General features: G+C 40.4%; 1 protein-coding gene across 1 annotated transcript in view; it reads right to left on the reverse strand.

Moving 5' to 3' along the window:
- LOC131592959 (myosin-9-like) overlaps window positions 1–14,965 on the reverse strand; it is a 70,215-nt gene extending 55,250 nt beyond the window's left edge. The window contains exon 1 of the mRNA XM_058864949.1: window positions 14,888–14,965. The gene's annotated coding sequence lies outside the window, so the exon portion shown is untranslated. The remainder of the gene's footprint in view (window positions 1–14,887) is intronic.
- Window positions 14,966–15,223: the final 258 nt, after the last annotated feature.

A 15,223-nucleotide genomic window follows, 5' to 3' on the forward strand; every position in this document is an offset into this window, starting at 1 on the left:
CCTGCCAGTTTATATATATAAATAATTAATTTTTTTTCTAGATAATGTTCTGTTGCAAAATATCTCCAAGACAGTAACAGAATAAATCAGGAAATTTTACAGCTAAATATCTTGTACAAACATCCTTCTATGAAGTTGTGGTAAGACAGAGGAGAGAGTTTCATCCCTACGAAAGGGAGACTTAGGCTGCATACTTGAAAAATGGCACCCTAGATTTAGTGTTTCATTCGAAGCAGAACACTACCGCCAGGGATTTTCCAGTTTATAAGGCAGCAATTTTATTAGTGCCATTCAAAAGTCCTTTCAATCAGAAAAGGACTGCGTGCGTCAAGGCTCATTAGCCATGTAACAGCAGCCTCTTTACAAGATCCCATAAACATTACTTCTTGAATTCTTCCTCACAAAGATACCAGTGTCCTCAATATATGTTTTTCATAGCTTGAATAGAAACTAGAGCTCTTGACCACCTAAAGAACAGGAAATGAAAATATGAGTACTCATGTCCTAGAAGGCTATCAGGAGCTATATGGATAACTTTTCTACAGAATTCATATTTACAAGCCAGCAGGCAAATCAAGTAAGTGAAGTTTGACTACACACACTCCAGACAAAAAAGTATTGAAAGCGGGACAGAAGCAGCTCAATTCCCAAAACATGCATGAGAACAACAATAGATGTAGAGTCCCAGCATTAGCAAACAGTGAATGAAGCCAGAAAAACATCAGCCATAATAATGATGGGCACAAATGCCAACACCAGTAATTTGTAAGCGTGTAGGGAAATTCCTTTCAACAAATGTATCACTGTAAGTGGTATGTAACTTTGTGCCAGAGACTGTATGGATAGTTATATATTCACAGTCAAAAATTCTTTAGCAAACAAAGAGAAAATCACTCTATAAATAATCACTTCCTCTAGTTTGAGTTTAAAATCTATGTCTTAAGCCTTACAGGATATGGCAAACAGCTATTCCACACTTGACCTCATCTTTCCTTCCCCACAGGGTCACCAACACTTCCACCTCAACCACAATGGCAATTCTCAGAGAAACTCCTCCCTGGCTTTTCATGTTATTCCTGAAAACTAGATTTTAATGGATACATATCAACGAGATTTGTTGTAGAGATAAGATGCAGCAATGTGGAGGCTGCCATAAGAAACTTGAACTGTCGGGAGAGCTCCAATACCATCCTATAACAGCAAGCCTGACAGAGTATATAGCAAATAAGACCAAGAATTCAACAGAAGACATCAGGATTTCATGACACTGCAGAGTATCATCTGCAGGTTGTAATCAAAGGGTTAAAAAAAGGGAGTGGAAGTAAAATAGGGGGAAAAGAAAAAAAAAAGATAAATAAATATTCAATTGTTCAGAGTTGTATCAGGTTTGGCAAGGCAACAGCTGTGCTCTACCCTCCATTACACAGCTTCCTGCCTATGCAACTCCCAGAATGTAACCAGTTGCCTTTTTTGGCTATAATCAGGCAGGACACAGAGGCACTAGGCTTCAGCTAGATTCAGTTTCATCATTTCCTGAGGAATCCGAAGTAACCAGCCATCTGAAGTGTCCTACATTACACTGAAATATAGTCCTCACATCCTCGCTGCTAGGGTACATGCATGCATTCAGTACACCTTAAGATATATTCTAGGTTAAAGACTAATCCTTTTTGGCTAAGACCACAAGAAATCTTTCAAAGGGTGTCTATCCCCAGTCAGTCCTAGATCTGGGGAGAACTAAGGAAAGAAGATAGTTACAGAGAGGTTAATCAAATTCTTTGCAGGAAGAGAACCCCAAATTATCTCGTATACTACAAGAGTGCATTCTGCAGCCAGTAAGAGATCATTCTAGGCATCTATACCTTTTTATTTTCAGGGCTGAAAACAACTTTCACAGTAAGAGGAGAAATAGCCTAACAGCTATTCTAAAATCTCACCAAACGCTAAAGTTTAAGATATTTTTAATATATTAAATATATATTAATATAGTATAATATACTGCAGATATAAATATATATATTTAATGTAACTTTTAATATTTTAAGTACTACCGAATAGTAGTGAGGAGATTCAAAAAGGGTCTGCACCTCAAACTTGAAACAGACCTGAAAATTCTCCTATTGAATGGCAGCAGCAGCCTTCTTATCACCATCTTAAACTAGCTCTCCTGTGCTCCAGAACAGAATCCTCACGTAGTAGACGACTAGAGGCTCAAGCTAAGATAACATGGCATTAGAGCTATTCTTGAGGCTGACTTCAAACCCACAGGGCGTCTAAACTAGCAATACCACAAACCAACCATTAATTTGTCTTCTCCACAAGAACAGTACCAGAGGAATCAGATTCAGCAAGTTCCATTTCATGGTCTCCTAAACTTATTTTCCTAGCTTATGCTGCATTTCACTGGGCATTTCTAAAAATCCCTTAAAGTGGTCAAGGAAGGAAGCAAGCCCAGTAAGCTCTTACAGCCTTAGAGCAACTCACAATGAATGCAAATCATTGCTGTTTTAGGAACAAATTAGGAAGCAATTTGTTTGCCTGGTAGTTTGCATTTGGGGTGTAGATAATTATGTAGGACAAGGACATTTATCTTTACATAGCTATTGTGCAACTGCCAGATGAAAATACCGTTAACAATATTCTTTTTGATGCCAGTCTATAGGCAAGACGACCAAAGAATACAGAAGGAAGACAGACCATCCTTGTTTTGAGTTTAAATGCCTCCTTCCTAGTATTGTTTCCAAAAATGACATACTACAGTCACTTCCCCGTTAACCCAGTATGTTCCCTTATTGTGGTTCATAGCAGTCTGGGGAAGAGGCTGGTCAAACTTTGCTCATTTTCCATTATTTTAGGGTCCAAAAGACATTCTTTGTCATTTAACTAACTATGTAATTGCCACAAAGATGCCACACAGCCACAGATAGAGACAACACAATCTCTACAATCATGAATAGGATGGGACCAAGACATCAGTAGGTAGAGCAACCTTCAAAAAATAGTACCAACTGCCCTGTTGACATATATATTTCCCAGCAGACAGATTCTTTTGAGAGGAACAAGTCAAGCACTGGATTTAACTTAAGATGACATGCACTCCCTTTGAATTAGACAGAATTACTCCAAACCCTCACTGGAGTACAGTGGACATATGGACAGAAGTTTGCCTTAGTTTACTGCAATTTCATAGCCTTAAGGTTGGAATTATGAGACACTTCACACACTTTCTACTTAAAGCATCAAGTGCTTCCCATAAACCTGGGAACAAACTTTATCTGGTTTGGAAAGGTCTAAAAACTACCTCTGCTCTAAGGTCTCTTTCTTTCAATTACAAGTGTTTTGCAACTACTAAAAGCACAGAACATTACCTATCTGCAATTTAATTTTCAATAATTATTTGTATTACATTCCCCATTCCCCCCAGACAATTACTCTGTCAGCACCCACAGAACTGTTCCTGGGAGTGAACCACTGTTCAGTAAGGTAAGCTTGGGCTTTACTGAACTATGGAAGTAATAGCTGAAGTAGAAATAGAATTCATAAGAACATTAATGGCAAGAGTTAAAGCGTCACACAAGTATTAAAGCACTGGCTGGGCAAGGAAATACCTCCAGTCTGAGTTACCTAAACCATCATTAAAGTAGGAATCCCCACACTGTTCTTTCTTGGCTTCAGCCTCATTCCTAGCAAAGATGCATTACTACACTGGAATAGACAATTTTATTCACACACTGTTTCATTTCCCTACTTTAACGAATTATGAGAAGTTTGTGAAATACTGCGCTACAGAGGATGCAAAATAGCCATACACGTGCACAGACTCCTTGGCAACTCAGATCACCACTTCAGAACTTTGCTGTAAGCCTGTAAAGGATCTTAAGTGGATAATTAGTGGAAGTTTTCTTCTGTTTCATATCCACCAGTAAGACACTGTTACAAATTTTCTGTGATTTCATATTAAACAGTCCTCCCACATGGTTTGCCTTGTGGCCTTTCTACTTGCAGTGCAAGAGGAACTACCCTAAAGGGTGACAAAAAGAATGAACAATAAGTAGCAAACATATTCAGACTACAAGTTAATTTCCCCTTCTTTAAAGAGTTCACCTTTTAAAAGCAGTTCAGGAATACAACTTTTCCACCATTTTCCAAACTGTCTTACCTTTAGCAGGTTTTCAGGGGGTGCAATACAAAACAAAAGGCCCTTTCATAGAACAAGTGGAGCATGCCTTTCTATAGGTAAGACAAGAAAATTTTTGCACTAGAAAATTTTGCACTAGAAAATGACAGTGCTACTGGTCTCTTTTACGGCCCTATTTTGGGTACAACTAAGTTGCCTTCAGTGAAGAAATTTGATTATTTATTAATACACAAAAAATTGAAAAAATAATCTGACCTTGAGAAGCTGCTAATGATTCAAACTGAGTTTGGTCAGTAACATTCATATGATGGGAATCCTTGCTAAGCGTATGATCTGAACAGCTAATACTTGCATTATTCCTGCAACTCAACTATTTCGCTTTCCCCAGCCAGCTGAATGCAGTTCATCAAATCAGATTTAAGAGCAGCTAGAAAGCTAGACTAAACTAGTTTAAAATAGACTATAGTGGCCAAGCTAGCTACAGTAACCATGAACTGACAATATAAAACCCCTAACCCACCAATAAAAATCTTCCTATAATTCCCCTGTATTCACTAAGAAACTGTTCAGATCTCATTTCTTTAGGTTAGGCTGACACTTCACATCTCCAAGTGCCAGTATGTTTATAGAAAAGAAAACTGTAAGGTTTGTTAGCCCAAACTGCTCCAGTTTGTAAGCAACGCCTAAAAACAGAGTTTAAATCACTAAGGGTGAGAAATGAATCACAAGGAAGAGGCGGAGAGGAAAGGAAAGGGAAAAGCTGGCAGGAAGCTGAACTGATGGACAGTTTATAGCTGCTTATTTCTCAAGTTCAGTATATTGAGACACACCAGTGCTTGATGCTTCAGTCTGAATGCAAGAATCGTGAATTTCAGTGATCCCACGAGAGAATACAACACCAGACAAGTACCTGAGCCTGCAATTAACACCCCCTCACAGGCAGCCCCCCAAGCTGCACTTACCCTTTGCATTCAGAATGCTGCCATGCCGATTCATTTCTTCTATTTCAGCTTATTTGGGATTCATAATGACTGCTATTAGGCTTACTGTAGTTCACTGCTTTCCTCTCTAGTCACAGTCTGACGCACACAATACATTGTTGAAAGATTTATTTCACAACTGGAATGCAGTTTGCTGGCAATTATTGTTGCATATTCAGTTTGACTGTAGTGCTGCCCAGACTTGCCAGCTACCCTGTTTATTACTGTAAATTAAACTCAAGGTAGAGCACTAAAGTGCCCTCTCTGCATGTGGGGCTCTAAGAACCAAGGAGGAATCTAATTATCTAATGCATAAGTGATGCTTCTATTGCACCAAAGTGACCTACTGGACAGACTACAGGTAAGGTAGAAGAAAGAAATTGAAGGAAATTCTGCACCTTCCAAGTGGCCTAAAGGTTCCCAGCACACATCCTCAGAACACTGAACATGGAGCAAGTGTTTCTTGGTTTCTCTGTGTCCAGCCCTCTTCATCAGCTGCCAAGCACCACTCTGCTATGTGAGAAGCAGCACTTGCATGTATTCTATTCTAACATCTGAGAGAGAGAGTTTGCTCTGGCAGCTGGGACTTCCCATGGTAAAGTGCAAAGGCCACAAAGACACGTACATCCCACTTAATAGTCACCTTTTCTCTCCACTGGGTTCAAATACAGTAGGACTGTGAGAACAGTCCTACAAGCATGGCACATGTACATTTAACAAATATTAATGCCAATCTGAAGAGGCTACTTTAGATACCAGACTGCAAACAGGATAGTGCAGGCTTCATCATGGACTACAGAAGCACAGGAACGATCTTGGGCAACCACACTGCATGCAGTAATTAACCACTGTGGGTTATAGGCAAATAAAGGCAGGCATAGCTTCCCTAAGTTAATGCTAGGGAGGGTATGCTTGCCTCTGTTTTAATTGCACCTTAGGAGTTCAGGGAGACACAGAGACACACTACCATGTAGATGGCACCAATACAGTTAATCAGCTCTATGAAGCCTGTGCACACTCTGTTTAAACACACCAAACACCGATTTAGGGAGGGGGAGGGTAGCCTTCTGTTGATTTCAAGTCCAGTCTTTAGCATGACAAAGCTAGGCTGGCTGCCACCCAACCCCATTCACTTTGAATAAATATTCAAAGTTTACAATCCTGCATAATACACTTTCTGCAACTGTTGTTTCTCATTAGTGGAGTACAGTACATGCCTTCTCAGCAGAGGAGAGAATTCCTCTTCCAGAGACAGTGTGCCCACAAGGAAAACATTCCAGGGGGAGAACACATTCTTCGTGACCACTCAGCAAAGTAATCCCACTTAAGGAGACAGCTGTAGTTCAGAAAATTGCAGCCCATCCCTGCTGTTCAAGCTGTTTTGCTGGAAGACTTGTTTTCAGGAGGCATAATGGCCTGCGTAAGTTCTGATCAGGCATGCAGAGTTCCCTACAGACACTGCACGAGAGCTTAGAAAGTTTTAACCTTTGATACCTCAGAGTCACTTTTCATCCCCTCCCTAATATTCTGATTTAAGGCTAAAAAGGTATCTGCCAAGAACTCTCAGGCACTGTTTAAGGTAGCTCTACATACATCAATTCGCACTCCCTGTCATCTCTGTCAATGCCAGGTTTCAATTCATTGCAAGAGGGAAAAAGGAATAAAACAATTACACCTAAATATGGAGATGAAAAATATGGTTCTGGTTCACCCTTTCAGCTGCAAATATTTAGCATGTATGTGGCCAAGATAAAGTCATCTTACAGGAACAATTACTCTTGCTAATGTTAACTGACAAATTGCTTTGATCTCAACATCAATACTACTAATCATCTTCCAGCTCATAATGAAAAGAACCAAGAATGAGTGTAAATATGTCCAGTAAGTAATTTTTAAAGGTATTATTTTTACTTTGCAGCTGAAGTTTCTCTAGACACTTTCAGCTCAACCTATTGTGCCAAACTAGCACTATGTACAAACAGCCTTCTGCTACATCTCATATTTTCATTCTTGTTTCAAATCATTCTGCTACACGTTAACAGCAGCTATGGGGATGGCAGGCAAAAACCTGGCACCTAGACGTCTACCACCTCTACCGGGTCCAAGCTTGATTCTCAACCCTCCCAGCAATACATAACAGTTCAACAAGGTGTCTTTTGTTTATGACAGTGATCTCTGAGGTAGAGGTCTGGAGAAGAATGACTTTTTATGGACATGAGAACACAGCAACTCCTACACAAAGAAAAAAAAGCTACTTAGCCTTTACATTCCAGGATGTGTAAGGAGGCCAGGCTGAAAATATTTATATTTTTTAAATTTTTATTATATTTATATTTGTTTTATAAATACTTATGCTCATAAATGTCATGTTCAAGATAGTCTGAAAATCCAGATTGCGACATTTCCCTATTGCATTCAAGATCTGGCACAGCTTCTTAGCCAACCATTATAAGACTGTTCTACAGAATGTTCCTGGTGCAGCAGAGCACGAGAGGAACACTGGTCTGGTCTGTACACCTCAGCCACAAGTTTGTCTTCTGGTTAGCTTGCTCCCTCCCTGACCTGTGCACTTTCTTCTCTAACCGGCAAATATATCAATCTTTAGAAAGGAGCAGCATTAGGCATCACTGATTTTAGAATTCACCCAACCATGCCCTCCCCTGTCTGGATCTCCTGGAACATTGGGTTTTGTGTTAGAGGTGAAGAAAGGACTCATCTTTCAATCTTAAATGAGTAAAAGCAAGGACACTTCAAGTAGAAACTTAGTCTGGACTATTAGAATCATGGCTATATGCCGTATAAAATTTTCTCATTCTGGCAATACAAGAAAATACTTTTTTAGAGAAAAAAAAGAAAATTATCTCCTTTTGGCAGGCCACTGATATGACATTCTATGGTTCCCATATGAGGAAACAAATATAACTTGAAAATTTCCAATAAAGTTTTGCTTTCTGCCCTAAAAGGATAAAAACAGCATAAAGGAAACACTGACCACAGAGTAGCCAAACTGTTTTGTGCGTTTCCACCATAGCTAACAACATTGTCCACAACCAAAAAATAACAAACACAAACAAAACAACAAAAAAATAAAATTCCATAAGCATGGCTGTGCTATGGTGATGAGGCACTGGAACAAGCTGCCCAAGGAAATTGTGGATGCCTCATCCCTGGAAGTGTTCAGGGCCAGGCTGGACAGGGCTCTGAGCAACCTGGCCTAGTGAAAGGTGTCCCTCATGGCAGAGGATTGGAACGAAATGATCTGTAAGGTCCCTTCCAACAGAAACAATCCCGTGACTCTCTGATACTCTTCTCCTTATCTACATGAGTAAAAGCTAAACTGCAGCTGCACTTTTTCCTAACAGAATTAGCAATAATACAACATGGTGATATTTATCAGTTAAGTTTACATCAAGTTTTTCAAGCACTAAAGAACTAAAATTTATTAGTATAGTTCTGCTCATAAGGTAAAAAATTAGGATTTGCCACACAAAAGATTACCTCCCACCATGTGGAAGAAGATAAACTGTGCACATGTATATGTCCATGCTACATGGACAATGTAGATAGTTTTTAGAAGTTACATTAATTTGCCTAATAAATTGGCAATCCTTCTTTTATGACTAATACATCTTCCTCACCCCATTTGTGTGCTCTCATTTTACTGTTCTCATCATATACTGCATTAGACTTGGAAAGGGCCATTAAACCAATTCACAATAATTTACTGTGTAATGAAATGTCACAGACTTTAGTGTCTGCTATAAAGATTCATACTGCAACATAAACCAGTTCGCTTAACTTTTATTGTTTGGGTTAAGTCACAAATCTTAAGTCACAGTTTAAAATGTTTTTGTGCTTGTAGAGAACTCTTACTTAGTATTAATGCTCATGTGTCCTCATGCAGACACATCCACTTGAAACACAGCAGTTTCAAGTATCCAATTATTTAACTATTTTAGGTAGCCTCCTGTACATCTGCATCCATAGTTCCATTTATTTAAACAATTCTGAGAAGTCTGAATACATTCTACTTGATGTCAGAAAGGGATAAAAAAAACATTTCTATCTCTGAACAATGGGAAAAAAAGCAATGTCTAAACCACAACTATGAAGAATAAAATATATTTAAGTGGCATTCTGCTAAAAAAATAAAATTCCACTAATACAAAAGAAACATTTCTTGGACTACCTCATATACATTTTCAAGCAAGAAGTTGCCTTCTAGATAGTTAATGCAATGAGGAATTTATGAATTAAATTGCTGTTTCTGGTTATCTTCATCTCAAATCCTCCCCTTCTGTTAAACACACAGCTATCCATCCTCACAATCAAGCAAAAAACCCAAAGCAAAATTTCAATGCCTTCCTCTACATCTTAAACTATGACTGATATAGCCAGAACAGAAGCCTGAGAGTATTTTTATTCACCTACATTAAAAAAAAAAAAAAAAAAGTGCAAAACTCAATTTACCTTGTAAACCAACTAGTTTCAAGTGCTTAGCCAGGAACTTTCTAATCCAGCTCACTGGTTTGATTTCAGATTTACATTCAGTATTGCTTGTGAAGTTCTTTCATCTAAATACCCTATACCTGTTCAAATATGTCTAAATCCTAAGATAAGGTTTCTTCTTCTTAAACTGATAGTACATCAATGAAAATTACTTTGTTCACACATTTCAAAATAATTGATTTTATCAATTCTGGCACAGAAAGATTGGAATCTCTTGCACTAAATGGCAAGCAGACCTACATGTAATAGTCCCTGTCAAAAAGAGCTTCCTCACTAACAATTGACCTACATACCGAAAATACAGTTCAGTTAAGTCAATCACATTTGGGAAAAAAACAGATTTTTAAATTTTTAATTGAAATTTGGCTGTAGGTTTCTTTTTTTTTTTTTTTTTTCTGGAACATTTAAAACAACTATGTTACTAAAACTAACTAGGTTGGTTGTTGGCCATAACCAGCTTTAACTAAAGTCAAATCTACTGTACATCCAAGGTTGATTAAAAGAGCCTAAATTCAAATGAACTGGTCAAATCTTGAGCTTAAAAGAAAAACACAGGTGAATGTACTCTCATCACTACAAACAATAAAAAGTGAAGTAAACTATTACAAGAGCATGCTTTAAGTCTTAGATTTTAAACAGGAAGTTGCCCAGAAGGAAAAAAAAACCCCTCTGACTGCACACAACTAACAAAACAGAGCTGTAAAATTTTTCTAAACCTTTTTTCTTACAAGTCTGGACGCCCACTTTGCTTTCACGCAAATCAGATCTCAAGTACTGTGCAGAGACATATATCACAATGGATTTCCTGCCGAGACTCATTAAAATGGTAGCTCTTGATGAATGGAAGCATTCATCAGTTAAGAAGACTATATGATATGGATTTCCAAGTTAAGTTTCCCTTAATATATTAATTATTAACCTGAGTTTACTGAAGTCACTCATCCATGTGGTTTTATTTACTGCTCTCAGTAAAGTCAGCATACATGCATTAGAAGAAATTTAAATTTCTAGTCATGAAGACAAGCAGAATCCAAATCCTATGTACAAAACTCTAGAGGCATAAATTTCATAAACAGGTCACAGAGTCAAGACACAACATACAGCACTACAGTTCATTACACCTCTCTGAAACCAGCAGCAATACATTTGTAATACTTCTACAAGAAATAACTTGCAGTAGACAAAGTATGCCAGATCAATTTTCCAGTTTCCCTTTCACTACGATTAAAAAGAAAATGACTTAGCAGTAGTAGCTCCAGAAGTATTACACAATTAAATCAATCACAGCCCCATCACCAGAAAACTGTAGACTACTGTTTCTCCAGACTCTTTAGGATGCTCAGAAAGGCAACATACTGTGATGAACAGTAACAGGCCAAAGGACTATTAATTGAAAAGGGGGACAAACCCACTATGCTGAACACAACTGGGCTGGAGTAAGGTCAGAAGCTGTTAAGTCACTACAGTGGCCTAAGACTACAAGAAAAATTAGTGTTGAGATTATTACTTCAAGTACTCTGAACAAGTTCTCACAGCCACTGAAGAAAAAAGCGAAGCGGATAAACCATAATTAAGATGAACTTGTAAATTGATGCATTTCATTTAGTCGGACAACACCCATTTGCATTAGCTTCCAGGGCAGAAATAGCATTTGTGTTTTTGCCTCAGCATACTCTATTAAAGTCAGGTTGCTAGTTTCCATCTCTTTCTACACTAGAAATTTCAATTAGAACCATGGTGTGGTTAAACTGAAAAGAAATTTAAGGTACAAGGTCACCGAGCCACCATTAAGTTAGAGCAACTGCCAGCAAAAACAATGCTGCTGTAGGCAATCCTCTGCTATTATAGTTTTGTTCCAACCCACAGAAGACTTAATGTCAGGCACACAATTTCTCCACTTAACATGCAAACAGCTCAGCCTCAATTATAAACTAAGAAAGCAAAGAGTAACGAGGTATTTATACAAGAAATCAAAGACAAAAAAATGTATGTTAGAGGGCACTGAGTGCACTATTAAGTCAAACCAACAAAAATACATTAAATCATACACTGAGGATTAAGGTTTTGAACACCTTTTAGTAGATGTGCACACTAATTCTGAGCCTCTAAAATGCACTCTAGTCATCAGTTAGTTTCAGCACGTTACCCAATAACCCAAAGCTACCACACAAAAAAGGAGATGTACTGTGGGGGATAACACAACCTTAGCTTTGACTTCCCCTTTCAGTAAACCTTGCATTAACTAGATGAGTTCCTGTACCTCCCATGGGTCCACTTATAATCTCACCCTATTACAGTCACACTAATCCATAAGTGACATCAATCTGGGCGAAACGTAGGCCTAGGGATGCAGTGGAAGCGGAAGACTGAGCAGAATCAGCTCAGAAATCACAATACCTCTGACACGTGTCCTGTCTCCTTTGTTCTGGAAATTAACAGAACCAAATCTGAAATTTGGGTATACACAGACTAATCTCCCAGTACAACTGAAGTATATTTTCACAAAGGTAGCAGCTGATACACATGCACTCCCTCATACCTGCATGTGAATAGCCTGACACACGACTAACCTATGAATAATTAAATTAAAACAGTTGCTACATTATTTTTAAAGACCTTCCAAGATAATAATGGTTTGGGTTTTCAAGATAGCTTGTTGAAGTGGTAAATGCAAATCTCGCATTTGTAGCAGATACATTTGCAGTGCCAAGTATTGTTGCAAAGAGACTTAAGCACCTGTGGCATCCAACTGCAAGGCAGTTTTCAACCTGAAGATGAGTATTAGAGCTACCACCAGCTACACAGCTTGGCCACTCTTTAACATTTTGCATAATACCTAAATAATGTGCTGGACAACAAAGATTATTTCAGCTTCCCATGTGAGAGATTTTTCTAATCTCTTTCCTACGATTTTACCAGACAAGGTTGGGTTTTTTTATTATTATCATTACTTTTTCATTAGATTAATTAAAAATATTATGGTGTAGCTCTCACAAGCTATTTGTTTTCTTAAAACATTCTGAAACACACCAAAATCTACCCAGAGGAAATAGTTTTAAAAATCTTATTCTATATCTCTTGAGATTAAATTATCATTTGGCAACTTTTTTCTTACAAGATTAACTTGAAAGAAAAAACAAAACAAAACAACCAAAAACCAACCCAGGACCATGGTAGAAATACCATAACTATCTACGCAAAGGCTAATAACAAGACTTCAGTTTCTTCACTCATTCTTTTGGGGCAAACAGAACCTGATTATTAAATCTTCCTTTTTATACAGAAACATACACAGGCTACTCAGCAGTGCAAACACTTCTCCAGAGGTCTTCTAAAATCAGACCTTGGCTATACAAGTCAAGCATCCAAGAGATGACACCAGATTCCAAGAAGAACCATATCACCCACCAGCCTGGTGCCAGTCACACACACTTCAATGTTTCAGGTCAGTAAAGAAGTTGAGAGCCCCATTTCTACCCACTACTACCAATTTTGCTTCTACTTCAGAGTTACAGAAAAATTTGCCTGTCCACCTTTGTAAAGATAGTGCACACACTATGAGTAAGTGCAATAAACAAAGCTATCAAAAAATGGACCACATCAATTTCAGCAGTTCCACCTGATATGGAGCATCATGGAACTGTTGCATGATTTCCTTGTAGTCATTTTCACAAGGTCAGATTCGTATAAAATCTTGTATTTATACAGTTTGGGAAATTGTGATTAGGAGCTTCAAAACCCTTCTCTGCCACTTACATTTATCAATTGATTTCCCCTCGTTACAACTTTCTAGTTAATCAAAGTATTTGTTTATCGCACTGAAACCTTGCGAGAGCACTACAGATGCAGACAGTGCATCTATGAGTCGGTTCATAGCCGTACCATTGCCATTTTTGCTGGATTGCCATCGATAAGTGAACTTAGTCACACTGTGACCTAGTGACTAATTTCAAAAGCATTTTACACAGGCGGTAACTGATTAGAGGGCTGCTACTTTAGAGTTAAAACTTTACCATACCTAGCCTTATGAACAGGAGATGTATACAAGAGTCAAGAATGTAATTTAATCTTTCAATCCCTGGTTCAACAGCCTCCATGTAAGCAACCTTGTATTTCCTTACAGCAGACAAGTTATAAATGGACCTTGGCCTGCAGACTACCTACAGTATCTTTACAGATTTGAAGCATAATTTTTTATGCATCATTTGAGAGATTACTCTGTTTTGGGAGACCTGCCCAGTTATAAAAAAGCTTAGCTTCTTAGCTCACTCTGATGGAGTGTGGCTCAGGACAGCACGACATAGGACACAGAAGAAAAACTACAGAAGAAGAAAGATCTAAAGCACAAGCAGTGCTTCAAGAGGAAAAAAAGAAGGAAAGGAATTGTAAGGAGGAAAAGAAAGTGGAGTTAAAGAGTCACTGCATGCAGAGTTTGCTGACCAATTTACCAATTCAGTTTACTTCTGAAAAATCCCCCTTTATTACCAGAAGCGTGTTATTCTTTTAAAACTAATTTCACCCCGTGTTTAGGCAAATTAGGAGCAATTCTCATTAAACTCCCCGGGCAGGCACCACGCTCAGGGGCTATGAAACTTGTTACTTTCCACACCTACCCAGGATAAGTCGGCAAAGATACCACTCAAAGCCGGCGAACTTTTACTACTCGGTTGGAGGTGATGCCTGAAAGCACAAGCTATCTGCAAGAGCTCCCAGTGCAAGCTTCATCTTGCCCTGTCACTCCCTCCTCCCTCCCTCCCTCCCTCTCTCCTGGCCCAAACCGAACGAGGAAGTGGAGCCGGGCGGGCGGGCGGAAGCCAAGCCCATGGCGGTGTCTGCAGGAGAGTTGTCAGCCCGTGACTCAGGCTGCAGCCCTGACAGCTGCCCGCCGGCCCCGCCGGCCCCTGCCCGCTGCCCCCCGGGGCCGGGCACCGGAGGGAAATTGGGAAGGGAAGGAGCTGGGTCCGGTGGAAAAGAGCGCCAATCACCAACCCCACCTGCGGGAGGCCGGTTCGCGGGGCGTGCAGGCGGCAGAGCGGCAACTCCCCGGGCACACACGGCCCCTGAGCACCGTGGGTACACGGGGAGCACCCCACCACGGCGGGTCCCACGGGGACGGAGCGGCAGAGAGGCGGAACAGCGGAGCCCTCTCGCCCGGCCGGACAAAGAGGCGCCAAACCCGGCGAGGGAGGGAGGAAAGCAAGGCGCCAGGGGGGACAAACCGGAGCCACCCGCACCCACCGCCCCGCCCGACCGGCTTCACCTGAGCCCGGCTACGGTGGAGGGAAGGAAACGCCGCGGCGGCGGCTGCGCTCCTCACGGCAATAATGCGGCGTCCTCCAGCTGCGGCTCCTCCCGCGGCACCGCGACCGCCGCTCGCTCACCGGCTCTGCTGAGCCGCCCGCCCGCCCGGGCGGGACCGCCCCGCCCCCCGCCCCGCCGCCCGCCAATGGTGCCGCCGCCCCCGGAGATTGACGGCCGTTCTGACCAATCAGAGTGGCCGAGGTGTGCGGAGGCTGAGGAAGCCGTTGAGCCGTTAGCAACGCCCGTGCGCCCCGCCCGGCCCCGCCCAGCTCAGCCCAGCCCGGCCCCGCGGCCG

Source organism: Poecile atricapillus, chromosome Z, assembly GCF_030490865.1.
Source record: "Poecile atricapillus isolate bPoeAtr1 chromosome Z, bPoeAtr1.hap1, whole genome shotgun sequence".
NCBI lineage: Eukaryota > Metazoa > Chordata > Aves > Passeriformes > Paridae > Poecile > Poecile atricapillus.